This window comes from Anabrus simplex, chromosome 2, assembly GCF_040414725.1.
Source record: "Anabrus simplex isolate iqAnaSimp1 chromosome 2, ASM4041472v1, whole genome shotgun sequence".
In the NCBI taxonomy this organism is placed as follows: domain Eukaryota; kingdom Metazoa; phylum Arthropoda; class Insecta; order Orthoptera; family Tettigoniidae; genus Anabrus; species Anabrus simplex.
In genome coordinates, this window is record NC_090266.1 from 339,321,681 (window position 1) to 339,339,331 (window position 17,651).

Below are 17,651 nucleotides of genomic sequence, written 5' to 3' on the forward strand. Positions count from 1 at the left end.
GCTATTGAGTTGGACAAATGTGAAATGTAAATACATTTTTAATACGTAGTATTGACTAGGTGGATTATCCATCTCTCTATTTAGTAAGAAAGGAGGAGTCTATTTTCATAGAAGTGAATTTTAACCTATTTAGCGAAGAAGAGAATGAACATATTCTCGAAACATGTACTATACTGGGTGCTCCACCAGCCCCTTGCAATCCAGTTTTATGCATCCCTTCATATTTACTATAATTCTGAAAGACATGGGTCCCTCTCCTTAAACTAAGGTAATATAATGAGAGGTGTGTTTACGGGCTAGAAGATAGCAGAAATTGTGAGCGCCACTATTAATTCATTATGGGTACCTCGAATAAACCCGTAAAACAAGTACAGATACGCAGAACACGTACTTTAAAACAGGAGGTGGAGAGACAGGAGCACCCTACTGTGTAGGCTGGGAAGTGGGCGCTGTAGGTCAAGTGTCGCAGTAGCTCACATGGCAAGCGGGGGGGAGGGAGATAACTGATAGTGGACATTGCTCGAGGTAGGCGGTTCGAATCCCACATAACAATTTTTTTTTAATTTTTTTTTTTTTTTTTTTTACAGCCGGTTGCCTGGGATGTGGTAAGGTTGCATTCTGATAGATTCCAAGGACTGATTTGTTTGCTTGACCCTGTAAAAGACCGTATGTATCGTTGCATTGGGCATGGTGCTGGGTTGGACGAGGATGAGGAGATGGTCTGTGGCCATTTAGCTCTGCCGTACGTGTTCCAAGCTTCATAGAGCACAGGTAGGGCAAAGTATGCCCCATTGGAACGATAACATGCGATGGCAGGTAAGTATGTAGCTGCGCGGACTCCCTTCCTTCGAAGCAATTCACAATACAAAGTTTATTCACCTTGAGATGTATTCCAGCAAATAGTCTGTGGATATGTTACTTATCTATGGAGAAGCTAGACAGAATACATACCAGGCACAACACCTGTACCAAGAACGTTGTCTGGATAGACTACAACTGACGAGCATGACATTTCAGAGTGTGGAAGATGCCTGCGGGATACTACATCCCTGGGAAAGACACGGACTGTTTGAGCTCAACCCGTGACATCTGCTGACAATGAGGTCATGTTTGACGCTATCCGGCGTAACCCTCATACTAACACACGGGCCATTGCACAGGAGACTAACATCAGCCGAGCGTCTGTTATGCGGATATTGCATACCCACCGGTTTCACCCGTACCAACTGTACTTACACCAGGAGCTCCATGATCATGATTTCGATGCCCGGGTGGTATTCTGTCAATGGATCGTACAATATGTGGACACTGACCCTGCTTTTCTAGCGACTCTTATTTATGGGCAAAGCAAGATTCCACAACAATGGAATCATTAATCACCATAATATGCATTACTGGAGTGTGGATAATCCCCATTGGGTACGACAGACAGCTTTATAGGTACAGTGGGGCATGAATGTATGGTGTGGAATCCTAGGTGATCACCTCATCGGTCTCCATTCCTTTGAGGGCCATCTGACCAGCCAACGCTATCTGCGGTTTCTCCAAGATGAACTACCACTGTTTTAGGAATGTGTGCCACTCCTTGATCGCTGCAGAATGCGGTTTCAACTTGACAGAGCTCCACCGCATGCCGCGGTGGTCGTCTGGAACCATCCCCATGCAACATATCCTGATAAATGGATAGGAAGGGGAGGACCTGTCCCCTAGCCCACCAGATCGCCTGATCTTACGCCCCTGGATTTTTTTCTGTTGGGGCCAAGTAAAACTGGTGTATGCACAGGAGCTGGCCAGTCCTTGTCAAGTTAGACAGTTCATCACCAAGGCATGCCGATTCGTTTCGCCAGAGAAGTTACAACAGGCCAGGCAGTCCTTATAACATCGCGCGCAGCTCTGTATCAACCACGGAGATCATCAGTTCAAGTGCTGCATGGAACGACGTGGATAACTGAAATCTTGTCGCATGTTTCCTAGCCTCTATCAACCCAGCTCCATACCAACGGCACTTTTCAGGGCCAAATAAACAAATCAGTCTGTGAAAAATACCGGTATGAAGTATACAACCTTGCCACATCCCAGGCAACTGGCTTAAAAAAAAAATACTTGCATGGGACTTGAACTTTCTAACCCTCGAGCACTGTCAACTATCACACATCTTACCACGCTCTAGCCATGTGAGCTACTGCGACACTTGACCTACGGCGCCCACTTCCCAGCCTCTACAGTTCCGTGCTCCTGGTCTGTGCATCCACCTTCTGTTTTAAAGTAAGTGTTCTGCGTATGTACTCATTTTACGGGTTCATTTGAGGTACCCATAATGAATTAATAGTAGCGCTCATGAATCCTGCTGTCTTCTAGCCCGTAAACACACATCTCGTTATATTACCCCGGTTTAGGGAGAGGGACCAATGTCTTTCGGAACTGTAGTAAATGTGAAGGGATGCATAAAACTGGATAGCAAGGGGTTGGTGGACCACCCAGTATATATTGTAGATGTGATTTTTTTGCCATGTGGCCTCCGGAGAAGCCTGGTGCAGGTCTTTCAATTTGACGCCATATAAGAGACTTGCGCGTCGGTGAGAATGGGGCCCTACCTTCGAATTCTAATGCTGAAAACGGCATGCATGCACGTATGCATGTGCTCACACACCCAGCCCCAGAGTCATTAGAATTAACCGATTAAGGTTAAAATACCTGACCCTGCTGGGAATTGAACCCGGTACCCTCTGGACCAACGGCCAGTATGCTTACCATATAGCTATTGAGCTGGACAAATGTGAAATGTAAATACATTTTTATTACATAGTATTGACTGGGTGGATTATCCATCTCTCTGTTTACTAAGAAAGTAGGAGTCTATTTTCGCGGTAGTGAATGCGGTATATGAATGGTTCAGATGTGTTTGAGCAACAAAACTGTAAGTAGGCCAGTGTTGCAAGAAAAAGTGCAAGAAATTCCAAAAAACCTGAAAGTTGAAATTAATTGAATAAACTATTTCCATGCCATGCTGGGCCATTATTCCCTTTCGAGAATATTGCAGCAAAGAAAAATGTGCTACATTTGTACGCCGAGCTGAATGATTACATCCCGAAGCTGTAATGAATATAAAAACTGTAAAATCACTTTAATACCTCCCAGGTAAATATTTAGATGGAAATTATTTAGAATAATCGAAGTAATGATGTATGCTTATGTTTAAGGTGGATGTTCTTTGTGTTAAAATGTTCAGTGAATTTTAGCAATATTTTTTTAGCAGACACCTCTCGTAATGGACATTTTTCCAGGGTACCGAGGTGTCTGCAGAAGAGAGATTCGACTGTATAGGCTAATCATTTTTGTGGAAGGGGGTTCAGAATGGGACAGTTGCTGTAAACTGGCAACTTTTGGAGGGACGAAGTGGGATAGTAAAAATCTGGAAGGTTTGACATTTGAGAGGTTAAATTCCAGCTTAAATCACTTCTAATTAATTATATATTATTAATACAAATGTAAACGTGTTCTTGTTATCCACTTTTAATTTAGACTTTCAAAAGTACACATTGATTCACTTTCTTACTTGGTACCATTCAACAGCTGTGAAGATAATTTAAAAATTCATGAGATTTCAAAAAATTGTATTGAAAATAAAATGCTTGCTAACAATTTTTTTTAATTTGGGAGTTAAATTTTAGCACAAATTAATGTAGAAGTATAATATATTATTCTTATTCACTTTCAATATACCAAATTGTAGAAGAAATAGAATAAGAAATAATCAAATTGTCATTCTTCATCAGCGTTCCGATATTTTGAAACGCGATCTTGGTAATTGTGAAAGAAACAATATCCTTACCGACTGGGACTAGGTTGATACAGATTTTGAGGAAAGTAAAAGGGGAGGAGGGTAAGTAGGTGATAATTTGCCACGTTGGTACCACCAACGTAAGGCAAGCAGGAATCTGTACCAACATAGTTGGGGATTTGAGGAACCTGGTTGTGACAGCACGGGAAATGTTCAAGGGAGCTAAAATTATCATATTGTATGTATGTCCACCCCTTATTGCCATTTCCTGATAGGGGTCATGGGTGAGGTGACATAAAATTTGACACGTTTTTACAGCTGGATGCCCTTCCTGATGTTAACTGCAGTTGAGGAGCTAATGAAGATGAAATGAATGAGATTGAATGAAAATGGGTAAGGAGGTTGAAAGAATCAGCTGTGATCTGTGAACAGAAACCGGCTTGGATTTGCCTGGAACTGAAAATAGAACCATTCTCAAATCAGCCTACTGTGGGGTTCAAACCCGCTCATCTTCCAAATTGAGCTTGAATCTTTAGCCGTAGCATATTAACACACTCTGCCACTCCTCTTGGTATCGGTGGGGTACAGTGTAGGATGGATACTAACTGGAGGGTGATAGGAGATTTAAATGAGACTATAGAGTAGGTATTTGGGAAATTGAGTTTGAGATTTGAAGATTCTAATGGGTGGGTAGGAGATAGGGAATTACGATGAGATGGCCTTCACTTGAACCGCAATGGTACGTATGAGTGAGAGTGTTCGTTTCGAAGAGTTACAGGCAGGTACATTCAGGGAAAGAGGCTGGATTAAGGAGCGGTGATGAGGGTATAGGGAGCTGGAAGTTGAGTAAGGATGGCATGAAGTTGTTAGTGTTAAAATGTAGAACTATTGTAAAGAAAGCAATAGAAATAAGAAATTTAATAGATATATATTTACATAATATTGTAATAGGAGTTGAAGTATGGCTGAGAAGTGATGTTATGGACATGGAAACTTCTTTCCAGAAGTGGAGTGTTTATCGTAGAGACAGGATAGGAATGGTAGGAAAGACTGGTGAAAGAGGAATTTTTATGTTGTGAAAAAGTTATGGATGAGAAACATTAAATTGTAGTTGCAAGGCTCATCTCATAAGGTGATGGGGCAACTTGACGTTTTTGGGGCGTACAGACCTGGAAGGGATGACACTAACACTAATGAGCAGTTGTGTGATAAGACAATAAGCTGTGTGGGGAAAGACAGATGATGATCATTTCGTATGGCTATTTCTAGCCGGGTGCAGCCCTTGTAAGGCTGACCCTCCGATGAGTGTGGGCGGCATCTGCCATGTGTAAGTAACTGCGTCTTACTGTGGTGGAGGATAGTGTTGTGTGGTTTGTAAGTTGCAGAGATGTCGGGGACAGCACAAACAGCCAGTCCCTGAGCCAAGGGAATTAACCATTTAAAGTTAAAATCTCCGACCCGGCCGGGAATTGAACCCGGGACCCTCTGGACCAAAGGCCAGCATGCTAACCATTTAGCCATGGAGTCAAACATAGACACAGAAAGGACTTTTATTGTATCGAGTGATATTAAATTACCAAATGCTAACTGGGAAAGTGATGCGAATTACAAGATTGACAGGAAGTAAATAAGTTAATCTGGGAAAGACAGCTGAATCAGTGATGGAACTAACTAGAGGGCCATGAACCTACTGCGCCAGCATATATATATATATATATATAGAGAGAGAGAGAGAGAGAGAGAGAGAGAGATACTTGCAGGTGGCAGAGAGGGGGGGGTCCTAACCGGCTTGCTGGTGGACTTGAGCGAAATAAAATAGCTCTCGCGGACCAAACACAAAACCCCCCTGTGGGTGGTGGATGCACACAAAGAACACACCCACTGTATCCCCTGCCTGTCATAAGAGGTGACTAAAAGGGGGCAACCAAGGGATGATTGAATTAGAACCATGACACTACTTGTAACTAGTACCACTACGCGGGGAACACCATGGGTCACTTTTACTTGCGCGTTGTACCACTATGTTAAGTACATAATAGGTTTGTGATTAGTAGTGACAGTGTGTGCTTTCGGCTTTTACAATACTTGTGATTAGTACCACTGTATGAGCGACACCATGGGTGAGTGACACCATGGTTCTGCCTTGCCTATGATTAGTACCCTCTATGTGAGGAACACCATGGGATAATAAGAGTCCCTGTGGTTAGTCCACTTATGTGATGAACACCATGGGTTTGCGTTGCCTGTAAATGGTGCCACAATGTGAGAAACACCATAGGTCTGTGTTACATGTGCACATTACATTAACTGTGACTAGTACCATAATGTGTGGAATACCGCAAGTCTATGCTACTTTTGATTAGTACCGTAACATGTCAAATACCATGGTTCTACTTTCCTAGCGATAAGTACCATTGTGAGGACCTATGACTTGGATTTTGGACCTCTTTAAACTAAAAGCATCGTCGATTCAGTATTGTGCTTTAGAAGCTGTCCCTTTGACAGTTATACTATTGTTTAACATTAGTTTCTGGGAATGTGGGGCATTGCGGGTCAGATGGACTAATTGTTTTAAATTCATATCCATCCATTCATTCTTTGTCATGTTTTGAATTCTGGTCAATGGAGGACTTCTTTTTTTTTTTGCTAGTGGCTTTATGTCGCACCGACACAGATAGGTCTTATGGCGACGATGGGATAGGAAAGGCCTAGGAGTTGGAAGGAAGCGGCCGTGGCCTTAATTAAGGTACAGCCCCAGCATTTGCCTGGTGTGAAAATGGGAAACCACGGAAAACCATCTTCAGGGCTGCCGACAGTGGGATTCGAACCCCCTATCTCCCGGATGCAAGCTCACAGCCGCGCGCCTCTACGCGCACGGCCAACTCGCCCGGTAATGGAGGATTTTGGACTTTTAAATTGTCATTATATTTTGTCTCATTTTGTACCATTAGGGGCTGATGACCTAAATGTTAAGCCTCTTTAAACAAGCATAGTCATCATCATCATCACCACCACCAACTAGCGGGGAAAATATTCTAGATATAGTGCTGATAAAACCAGATGAGTTCAACAGAGAAACAGTCTTCCCAGCTCAAAATATTCAGCATTTTCACAAGACTTCTTGTACATTGGAATTCACCCAGATTTCAAAGGTAGGAAAGGTCATAATGTGAAAAAGTTTGTATTCAAGAGGTCAAATAGGGGCAAATATTAATTTGTAGGAAGAGAAATTGGTGACTGGGATAATTTATCAAGGGAAATGTTCAATAAATTTCCAAGTTCTTTGAAATCATTTCAGAAAAACAAAGTGAATTTTTGCTAGTTGCTTAACGTCGCACTGACACAGATAGGTCTTATGGCGACGATGGGACAGGGAAGGGCTAGGAGTGGGAAGGAAACGGCCCTGGCCTTAATTATGATACAGCCCCAGCATTTGCCTGGTGTGAAAATGGGAAACCACGGAAAACCATTTTCAGGGCTGCCGACAGTGGGGTTCGAACCTACTATCTCCCGAATACTGGATACTGGCCGCACTTAAGCGACTGCAGCTATCGAGCTCGGTAAGTGAAAAATTGAGAGGGAATCTGCCACCTGGGCAACAGCCCTAAATGCAATTGATTGATTGATTGATTGATTGATTGATTGATTGATTGATTGATTGATTGATTGATTGATTGATAGCAAGACATTCAGGTGTATCCTGGCTTTTGGGGAACAGTGGGACAAAATACCTAAATTTGGGACTGTCCAATCTAATCCAGGATGTCAGTTCAGATTACTTCTTATCAGGAATTAAAAATTTTCCTTTGAACTTGTAGAATGAGTGAATTTCATTGTAATTTTATGGTACTTGTAGAATATTGTGTAATTTTTCCTGTTTGATTTAGATCAAACATTATAAAGTTTTAGCGGGTACAGTACTAGATTAACTTCTTAACTTAGATCACGTTAGACTCTCTTGTCTAACTGTAACTAGTGGGAAGTCCTGGCACTCTTGCTATGAGTGCCCCTAGTGCTGTTGGCAGTGGTATGGGCCCACATTTGAAGATTTGCTTTAGGTCCGCTCAAGATGTCATCTTGAAATTGTGAGGGGAAGGGAGGATGGTGCCCTGAGGAATAATCAAACTGGACAGCCACTCAGACTAGAATTGTTCGAGCCTATAACTTCATGAATGTGGATAGGATTATAATGTTACCTTATTTTGAAATGCTCTGCATGTGGTTATAATAGCCTATGTATGCTAATATTCTGTAAATTGAGTTATTCATATTCTAATATATTTTGTCTTTTTCAGGATTTCAAGTAACGATGAACTTGATGCATCTAGTTTGTAGCTGGCCTTCATGGTTTATACTGCTGAACACATTGGATGTACGATAAAAAACTGAATCTACTGCTTCAGTATATGCAGGACTGTCCCTTATATTTTTTTATGTTTTTTAAATGGAAATCAAATCAAGAGTGTATTGTGAGTAGTGAATGTATACATGTACCAAAGCATAACACAGTTGTTCTCAAATGCACACTGGAAGCTGTGTACAAGATTGTGTTAAATCACATGCCATGCATTTAAATCTCCCTTTTTTCTGGGATGCATATCATGGTTTTGCTCATTTCTAGTCGGAGAAACCCAGGTGAAGGGAGACATTGACTGATCAAAAGGGTTGTAGTGAGCTGTCCTTAATTCTCTGCATTTATTTCCGTGAGGTATTTTATCTAATTAATGACTGCAGCCTGTAGGTGATGTCATTTGTTGATAACTATTTCGTTAATATGGAGAAGGATGGGGAGAGAACATTAGATCAAGACCTAGAAGCCAAATGTAAATTTAATTGGCAATAGATATTACTTTTATACCCATATAACTTCTTTGTTAATTAAAAACCATGAATATAATTTTTAGGCATCATGTTATCATTGTGTTAAACATTTATTTCATTTACTTAAATGTTAAAGATTAGGCCATTTAATATAAATTCTAATGAATTTTCAACAGCAGATTTTACAGCTTCTTATATTATTCAGACTTGTTGCAATTTTATTTTTTTTACTTTTACTTATGTCAGAAATCAAATGTGCACAATTTTCAAAAATCTCCTGTCAAAGTGTGAAAATGTTTGCAATAACTAATCTACCTCAATTATTCATGTCTGGACAATTCTGATTTTTTAAATACAAATTTTGTGCTTTATGACCTAGCTTTAAAGGATTTGATTATGCTCAGTAGCTATAATGCAGCTTTTACACTCCTTCCCTTCTCTAGTAGACATATCATTCATTAAATAGACAGTGTGTACAATATTGTGAGTTAGTTTCTTCCTCCCCATATTTGACCATCTTGCATTGCTTCCTTTAGCAGTTTGTCTTGTTTCTAGCATATATTATCTGTTGCTACATTAGAAAACTATCTAGAGAAAAAAAAAACATGGTACAGTAAATTGGAGGGTGAGACAGCTGCCTTGAATTGCTGGTTGTCAGCCACATCATTCCTCAGATTTTCCTATTTTTTGTGGCCCCCTAAAAATGTTAATACTGTAGTTGATTAAGCACTCTAAAATTGTACCACTCAACAGGCTTTGTAACGTAGACACTTTGAAGAACAATTACTCTGAACACCAGCGAGTAGCACATGTTTAACAAATTCATGACTGCATCTGGGCCACTGACTTTCTTTTTCCATCTGACTGGCCATAAGAATGTTGCTTTGTAATGAACCGTCTACAACCCTTTGTTCTAACTTCAAAATACTAAGTTTTAATACTGTTCTTATACCCTCAAATTTTCTATACACTGTTTTTTTCTTTCTTTAGGGTGCCTTTTAATTCAGTAAGTGTAGATACATATTGGGGCAAGGATGTGATAGGTATTGTCTACTTCACATATCTGCTGATAGAACTCTCATATCCAGTATTGGAAAGAACCAGAACTTTTAGAACATACTAGCAAATTTAGTCTTTCTTCACAACCAATTTCTGATGTGTTTCTTGTGCATTTTCTTCTGGAATTGACCTTATAAAGATTCTGTATTTGTCTATTCATGATGGTTCTTACTGCCTGTAGGGGCCGATGACCTCTATGTTAGGCCCCTTTGAACAACAAACATTAATCAATCATCTTACTGCCTGGAACTGCTTTTAGCTATGTCTTTTATGTTCCTGTCCTCAGTATTCCTCTCTTATTTACAGTCTCTTCTTTGCAGTACTAAAATTCAAAATGCAGCTGTGGAATAAAATGAAATTCTTTAACAATTAAATGTTTGTATCTCTTCATGAGAGCTTCATAAATTCAGTTCACTATTCCTCCTTTTATGTAGACCTAATTAATTTCGAGGTGAGCTTGTCACAATTCATGAGAGATGTGTCAGTTCTCTGAGGTAGTATTTGTTTCCAGACAGCTGCTTTAAATGTAAGCAAACTGACCATAAGAAGGAAAGTAGATCAAAGAATGCTGATTTAAAGTCGGTGTCACTTGTTGATGTTTTTATTGTTGATGTATTTATTTTTCTTCTCGTGTGTAAAAAATGATAAAAAAAGATCTGTTGTAATAAATACAATAAGTTCAGCTACTTACTGTATTGACTTTGTACCTGAAAATTTGAAAATAACTTTACCAGTAATTCAAATACTAATATGGAAAGAGAAATGTGCATGAACCCTTTTTGTTTTGCTATTGATCTCCTGATTTTATGGTTCAGTTGTGGAAATTTTGTTATTATTGTGCTGAATTACAGATAGCAGTGGTCTAATTAACTTCCATTATAGTACTCTCATATTACAAAAAGAGTTATAATTCTTCTGCCATGTCGTGAATTACTTATGTGACTTATCAGTAATTTCTGTCTCCCAAGTAATTTGAATTTTTTACTCTCCTTTCCATGTTTTGTGTAAACTTTAACAGGAAAGTAAACTGTAATATAACACCACCTGGATTATTTTTCTACTCTTAAGAGGAGTGGCTGCGTTATTTAACTTTTTCCCATTCTGTTGCAGTAATATTTAACACTGTTTAAAATTTGAGGAATTCAGATATTTTAAATTTTTCAATAATCATTATAAAACTACTTCAATTTCCTCTCTGTGAGGCCCTATAGTCTGTCATGCATGATTCTTACAACACATACAGTGTACCGCAAGGGAATGGATGTGTGTGCTGGCTTCAAGCAAAGGCATGTAATATTTGAGGCAGCAGCTTGCTGAGAAATGGGTAGTATACAGCCATATACCTGCACCTCGTACTTCATTTAGCAGTGTCTATGTACATCTTTAACATGGCATCTCTGCAATATCATTGATCCATTTTTCAGCTCTTCGTTGTTTTGGATTTCATGCTTTCATGAACTGAGTTTCGATGTTTATGAAGGAATAATAAAAATGCATTCAAAAAGAACAAATGCCATTTCTAAAAATGTACAGCCAAAAATTCATAGTCAGATTTTTAATGGTCTCATTTGAAATAACATTTTCTTTCTTTCCTCGTATTCCTTTGACCAAACAAACGGGCATAAGAGAATGTTGTAAAATGTGAACTTACTGGCTGGAATATATGCTCATATCTATCCATGTATGAATCTTGTTCTGTGACAGAATGTACTTCTCGTGTATTGCACTTGCAGATTGCTCAGATTTTGAGTTAGTTATTTCCTTCTTCAGGAGTGACCTAGTAAATGTAACTGCAAGAAAACATTCTTTGAATACCTAACTTGTTCCGTGACTTGTGCACGCGTTTAGCACAGTCCAGCCACAATTTCAGTGAAGCCTTTCGTTACCGCACTGCATAGTGAGCATAGTGCATTAAAGTATGACTTCCAAAAATCATCTTGTTCCAAAATATAATTGAAGACATGCTTGGAAAAATAGGTTAATCTTTCAAATGGAGAAAAATTGAGTATTTTGAATGAGGCTGAAAAACAAATGAAATGATCTTCATTTATTGTTGTGGACATGAGATTAAAATTAATATTTATTATATAAAATTTTCTTTATGATGAGGTCTCTAGCCCTAAACATCAATACTTAAATGAGTAAAAGAAAAAATTATTAGAAAACCTGTTTGAGCATTCAAAAAATGTAACTTAAAAAAACTAACTAAAAACAACTCATTCTAAAATATTGATTAAATCTTTAATCTAGCCTTTTGTGAATATTTTCAACATTTCTCTCTTCCATTACCATTATTCATTCTGTTTAAACCCTAAGTTAAGCACACCAACATAAACAGAGTTCAAACATCACAGTTGATGTGATTATTACTTATTAGTTCCTTAAAGTTAGTAGATTATGTGAGTATTATCATGTTAACATGTTATTCTATAAAAACTATAAGTACTGCTCTTCTCAAACTTTGTAAAAGATATTTATTAATATGTTTTTAATTTAGAGTATTTCAATACTGGTTGGCTATCCTGCTCATCTAGCAGTTTCCTACTTTCTGCTATAGAAGAGCAGCAGTTGGTTAGTCTGTTCTTGACATTAAAGGAAAAGTTTTTTGAAAAACAGAAGAATTTCTACTTGCTGTATATAACCTAATGTGATGGTTTGGACTTAGCCTGATTTAAAAAATGATTGTTTCTCATTAGACATCACAATACTTATCTAAAAAAGAAATGAATTTTGATGGTTAGACTCTTTTTCTGGGCATGTCTTCAGTTGAACCCTCTCCTTGCAATTTGTTTATGGCTAGTGTGACTGCTCAGCTGTTAAATAAACTTCAATACTATTGAGAATTTCTTTCATTGTTGTGGCTTACCTCTCCTGCATTATCAGTAATTTCCTTTCTGAAAATTGACCAGTTTCAGAGAGATTTTTAGGGTGGCAAAAAAGGGTTTCATTCCTTATTTTTAGGTTTAAATATGTTATGACAGAGGTCATTTACTTTCACTTGCTAAGGTCTACAGTATGTATAATATAATCCTGCATTAATGGTTGTTAAGTTTAAGATTTTAGATGTAAGGACATTGAAATGTTCCTATTGAAGTATTCTTGATAGCATTTTTGAGGCAGTATTTCTTTGTACATTGTAGTGAATAATTGTGCTGCAACTGTGTTCAGTAATCATTTCCATTCTTAAATTGTCTAGTGCCTTTCCAAAGCACCTCATTTGAAGGTTTTATTCATTTTAATTAAAGCAGCGGTTCATTGTCGTTGTTTATTTTATTTTTTCCATGTGTATTAAAATGTGTTAAAGTCCAGCATGCCTGGGTTGGATTTATTTTGTATCACTGTTATGTTTCAATAAAGCATTTCTCAAGAGCAACTCCTAGTAGACATCTTCACTGACCAAGAACTATAGCCCTATACTTGAGAGAGAGGTATGTGCAGTAAATGGGTTGCAACAAACTTAAACAATAAGACGACATAAGATAAATGTGCATTGCAGCACTTCAACGTACTTCTAAGAGATTTGTGGTGTGATATACAGTATGTACTGTACAGGTAATTCCTTTGACAAAAGAGTTGTTTGTAAAAACACTGTTGTATCATTCAACACTTGGCTCTTTACTTTATCCTTGATAACACATTATAACAAATTAAAATGGACCAGCTGTATAGCTAATCTGGTTAGGTATTTGCTTTCTAGGCTCATGGTTGCAGGATTGAATCCTAACCAATCCTAGTATTTAAGAATGTTTTGGTGCGAGACACCTGTAAGACACTTACTGGCTCATTTAAGGAGCCCTTTTCAGGGCAAAATTTCATTCATTTCATTCATTTCAGGAGCGATGGTAGATGAAGGAATATTACTTTGTTTGTTTGTTTGTTTGTTTGTTTGTTTGTTTGTTTGTTTGTTTGTTTGTTTGTTTGTTTGTTTGTTTGTTTGTTTGTTTGTTTGTTTGTTTTGGTGCAATTGTCTACCATTAGTGCATGATGATAGGAAAGACATCCAGTCTTAAATCCCTGGCTAGACTAAGGTCAGCTGATCCCCACATAAATGTAGGAAGTTGGAGTTGTAATATTCATATCATTACATAGATGTTTTCTCTTTCAGAGGCTTACAACATTTTCTTTACCTTGTAGCCAAAGGCTCTTCAATATCAGGCTTATCTTCTATTGCTCCTCCACTGAGCTGTTGCATGATTTAGCAGGATTTCCCTCTGGATTATCCCTCACATCTTCAACTTTCTTCCTGAAAATGGTTCTGTCTTGAATTTCTTTGGGGTTTATGCCTCCTTCCTTTAGATCTTCGTGCACTTCATTCAGCCAAATAGGATGAGTTTTCAATTTTTCCTGAAGGTTGAGTATTCTGTGTGCCTTCTATCCAGGTTCATTCTCTTTTAGGTGTCTATAAAAATGTCAGCCTCCTCTTTCTGATTGTGGTGGTATTCTTCTTTATTCTCTCATACAGTACAGTTCCCTATGATCTCAGATTGAATAAAAAACCCTCATACACTTTCTTGGATCCTAGAATCTTCTTGAGAAACTTCCTTTCATTTTTCTCAATTGTGGGATAGTCTGTTCTACTGCTTTTCGCACACTGGTGGGGTTGCTGGTTCGAATGGTGTCACGTGTGGAAATGGTGCAATTTTTTGGCTGGATGCTCTTACTGCTACCACTCCTATGTGGAGAGATATTATTATTATTATTATTATTATTATTATTATTATTATTATTATTATTATCATTATCATCATCAGGTGGAGTGGTCGCTCATTTTAACGAGCTTTGGCTGTGGAACCAAGCTCTGCATTCAATAGATGTGTGGATTCGAACCCCGCCGTCGGCTGTCCTGAGAATGGTTTTCTGTGGTTTTCCATATTTTCTCTTCCAGGCAAATTCCAGAACAGTTCCTATTCATAGACCATAGCCGATTCTTTCCACCTCCTTACCCAATTTTTATTCACCATCGTTTATCTCGTCTTCATTAGTTCCCAGACTCAGGTTTGTGTCAACAAAGGCATCCAGCCATAAAAGCATGCCATATTAATTCATTTCATCTCATCGCAGACCTATTATCAGGAAACGGTACTAAGAGGTTGACGTGAATAATAATAATAATAATAATAATAATAATAATAATAATAATAATAATAATAATAATCTTTAAAATGTTATCAGTTTAATGTAGTACAGTGGGGGTAGTTCCTGTTCAATGCTGTAGGTAAGCTATGAGACATCTGCAGTTGGTTAACACTTGGAATTGGAGGTAAATCTGTCACTATAGTTATCGAAGTGGTGAATGCAAATCCTTGGCCATACAAGTACTACATTTAAGGTGACCTCAGACATTCTTGAGACTGAGGAGAAGAGAAAGGCCACTGCTGCCTCACATAATTGTAGTTTTTCCAACATATAATCTCTTCATTAAAATTTGTTGTTTATGGATCTCTTTGTATGAAGATAGTAAAAATATGATAAACTTTAAACTTAAATTAAAAATATGTCTATATGTCCATCTGACGAGTGATGTCATGATACTACATGGTGATCTTGTTATGCTGTGCTCTCGAATAGTGTGTTGATCGCTCTACTGCATAGTAAAAGGCAATATTTGCTAATCATCGGTGAACAGGGTGACTTGAGCAACTTTGAATGTGGCAAACAGTCGAAGTCCAGTAGTACAGAATCAGTATAGCAGACACAATCATACTTGTTTGCTGTTCCCATACCATGGTGCTAAGTGTGTATCAACAGTTGAGGAGCCAGGAACAGGCATCCAGTAGAAGATTTCACAGTGGCTGGTCAAAAGTGATTGATCCAAGAGGTGAATATCTAATATCCAAACTGGTTTCTCAGCATCAGCTTACCACAATAGCAGAGAAGTACAAGAAACTATGACAATGCAATATACTTGCATCGAATGGCGCTGATGCAACATTATTTGATAAGATAATCAGCTACATGGGTAACGACACACAAAGGAACGTTAATGAAAGGGGTGATCTGAACCTGCCAAATGTTAACTGGGAAGGGAATGCGAATGACAGAAAGCATGACTAATAAATGGTGAATAAGTTATGGGAAGGACAGTAGAATCGGATAGTGATGGAACCAACTAGAGGGGAAAAATATTGTAGACGTGGTGCTGATAGAACAAAGTGAGCTCTATAGGGAAACTGAAGTGATATATGGTATAAGTGATCATGAAGATGACTTTTGTCAGAGTTAAAAATAAATGTTTTAGAAAGGAATGTCATAAAAGTAGAACTGTTAGGCAATACCATATGTCTGATAAGAGGCGAATGAGGAAATTTTTAAAAAGCAATTATGTTCAATGGAAAATGGTAAATAAAGATGTAAACAGCCTATGGGATGGGTTTAACGTAATTGTTGAGGAGTGTGAAAACAGATATGTACCTTGAAAAGTGGTAAGGAATATTAAGGATCCATTATATTATAAGAGGGAAGTAAAGAAATTACGAAGGAAGTGCAGATTAGAAAAAAATAGTTAGGAATGGTTGCAGGAGTAAGGAGAGATTGAAGGAACTTGCTAGAAAATTTCAGCAAAAAAAAAAAAAAAAACTGCTAAGGATAAGATGATGGCAAACATAATTGGCAGCAATATGAATTTTAAGGAGCGGTGGAAGGATATGACTGTATAGATATTTTGAGGCAGAAACAGGTTCCAAGAATATAGTGCCATATCTGAAATACTTATTTAATTACTGTTTGTATGAAGGAACAATACCAAACGAATGGAGAGTTGCAGTAGTAGCCCCAGTGTACAAGGGAAAGGGAGACAAACATAAAGCAGATAATTACAGGCCAGTCAGCTTGACATGTATTGTTTGTGAGCTCTGGGTAAGCATTTTTTCTGATTATATTATACACATTTCCAAAATTACTAACTGGTTTAATAGAACACAGTTTGGGATTAGGAAAGGTTATTCCAGTGAAGCTCAATTTGTAGGATTCCAGGAGGATAGAGCAGATATCTTGGATTCAGGAGGTCAAATGGACTGTATCGCTATTGACTTATTCAAGGCTTTATAGAGTAGATCACGGGAGATTACTGACGAAAATGAGGGCTATTGGACTAGACAAAAGAGTGGTTGAATGGGTGGTTACATTTCTAGAAAATAGAATTCGGAGAATTCGGGTAGGTGAAGTTATCTGATCTCTAATGATAAATAGGGGGTCCCCTAGACCTTTATTTTTTTCTTTTATATATAAATGATATGATTAAAAAACTGGAATCACAGAAAAGGCTATTTTTTGATGATATACCTTATAGAGTAGTAGAAGAGTTGCAGGATTGTGAGCGACTGCTGGGGGACTTAAACATTGTTGTAAGATGGACAGCAGACAGTGGTATGAATGTACTGTAAATGGGATGAAAAAGTAAAGTTTTAATTTTCACCGAGAGGAAAAGTCCTTGATTTTGATTATTATGTTGATGGAGTGATAGTACTTCATGCGGAACACTAAGTACCTAGGTGTTAATATAAGGAATGATCTTCATTGTTGAAATCATATTAACCATGTTGTTAAGAAAGGCTGCAGTTCTCTTCACATGTTATGAGAATATTTAGGGGTTGTAGTATGTATGTAAAGGAGAGGGCATAGGTCTCTGGCAAGTGTATGGGGCCCTCACCAGGACTATTTGATACAAGAACTGGAATAAATTCAAAAGAAAGCACCACGGTTTGTTCTGGGTGATTTCCGACAAAGGAGTTGTTACGAAAATGTTGCAAACTTTGAGCTGGGAAGATTTGGGAGTAAGGGGAAGAGATGCTAGACTGTGTGGTATGTTTCAAGCTGTAAGAGGAGAGTTTGCCTGGAATGACATAAGTAGACGAATAAGCTTGAGTGGAGCTTTAAAAAGTAGGAAGGATCGTAGTATAAAGATAAAGGTGGAATTCAAGAGGACAAATTGGGGCAAATATTCGTTTATAATATGAAGAGTAAGGGATTGGAATAAATTAATTTTTGCTAG

The 17,651-nt window shown here is 38.1% G+C and overlaps 1 protein-coding gene across 1 annotated transcript in view; it reads left to right on the plus strand.

Annotated features, from left to right (window-relative positions):
- The window catches only part of LOC136864123 (proton myo-inositol cotransporter), a 569,053-nt gene extending 556,019 nt beyond the window's left edge, over window positions 1-13,034 (plus strand). The window contains exon 13 of the mRNA XM_067140727.2: window positions 8,077-13,034. The gene's annotated coding sequence lies outside the window, so the exon portion shown is untranslated. The remainder of the gene's footprint in view (window positions 1-8,076) is intronic.
- The last annotated feature ends 4,617 nt before the right edge of the window (window positions 13,035-17,651 follow it).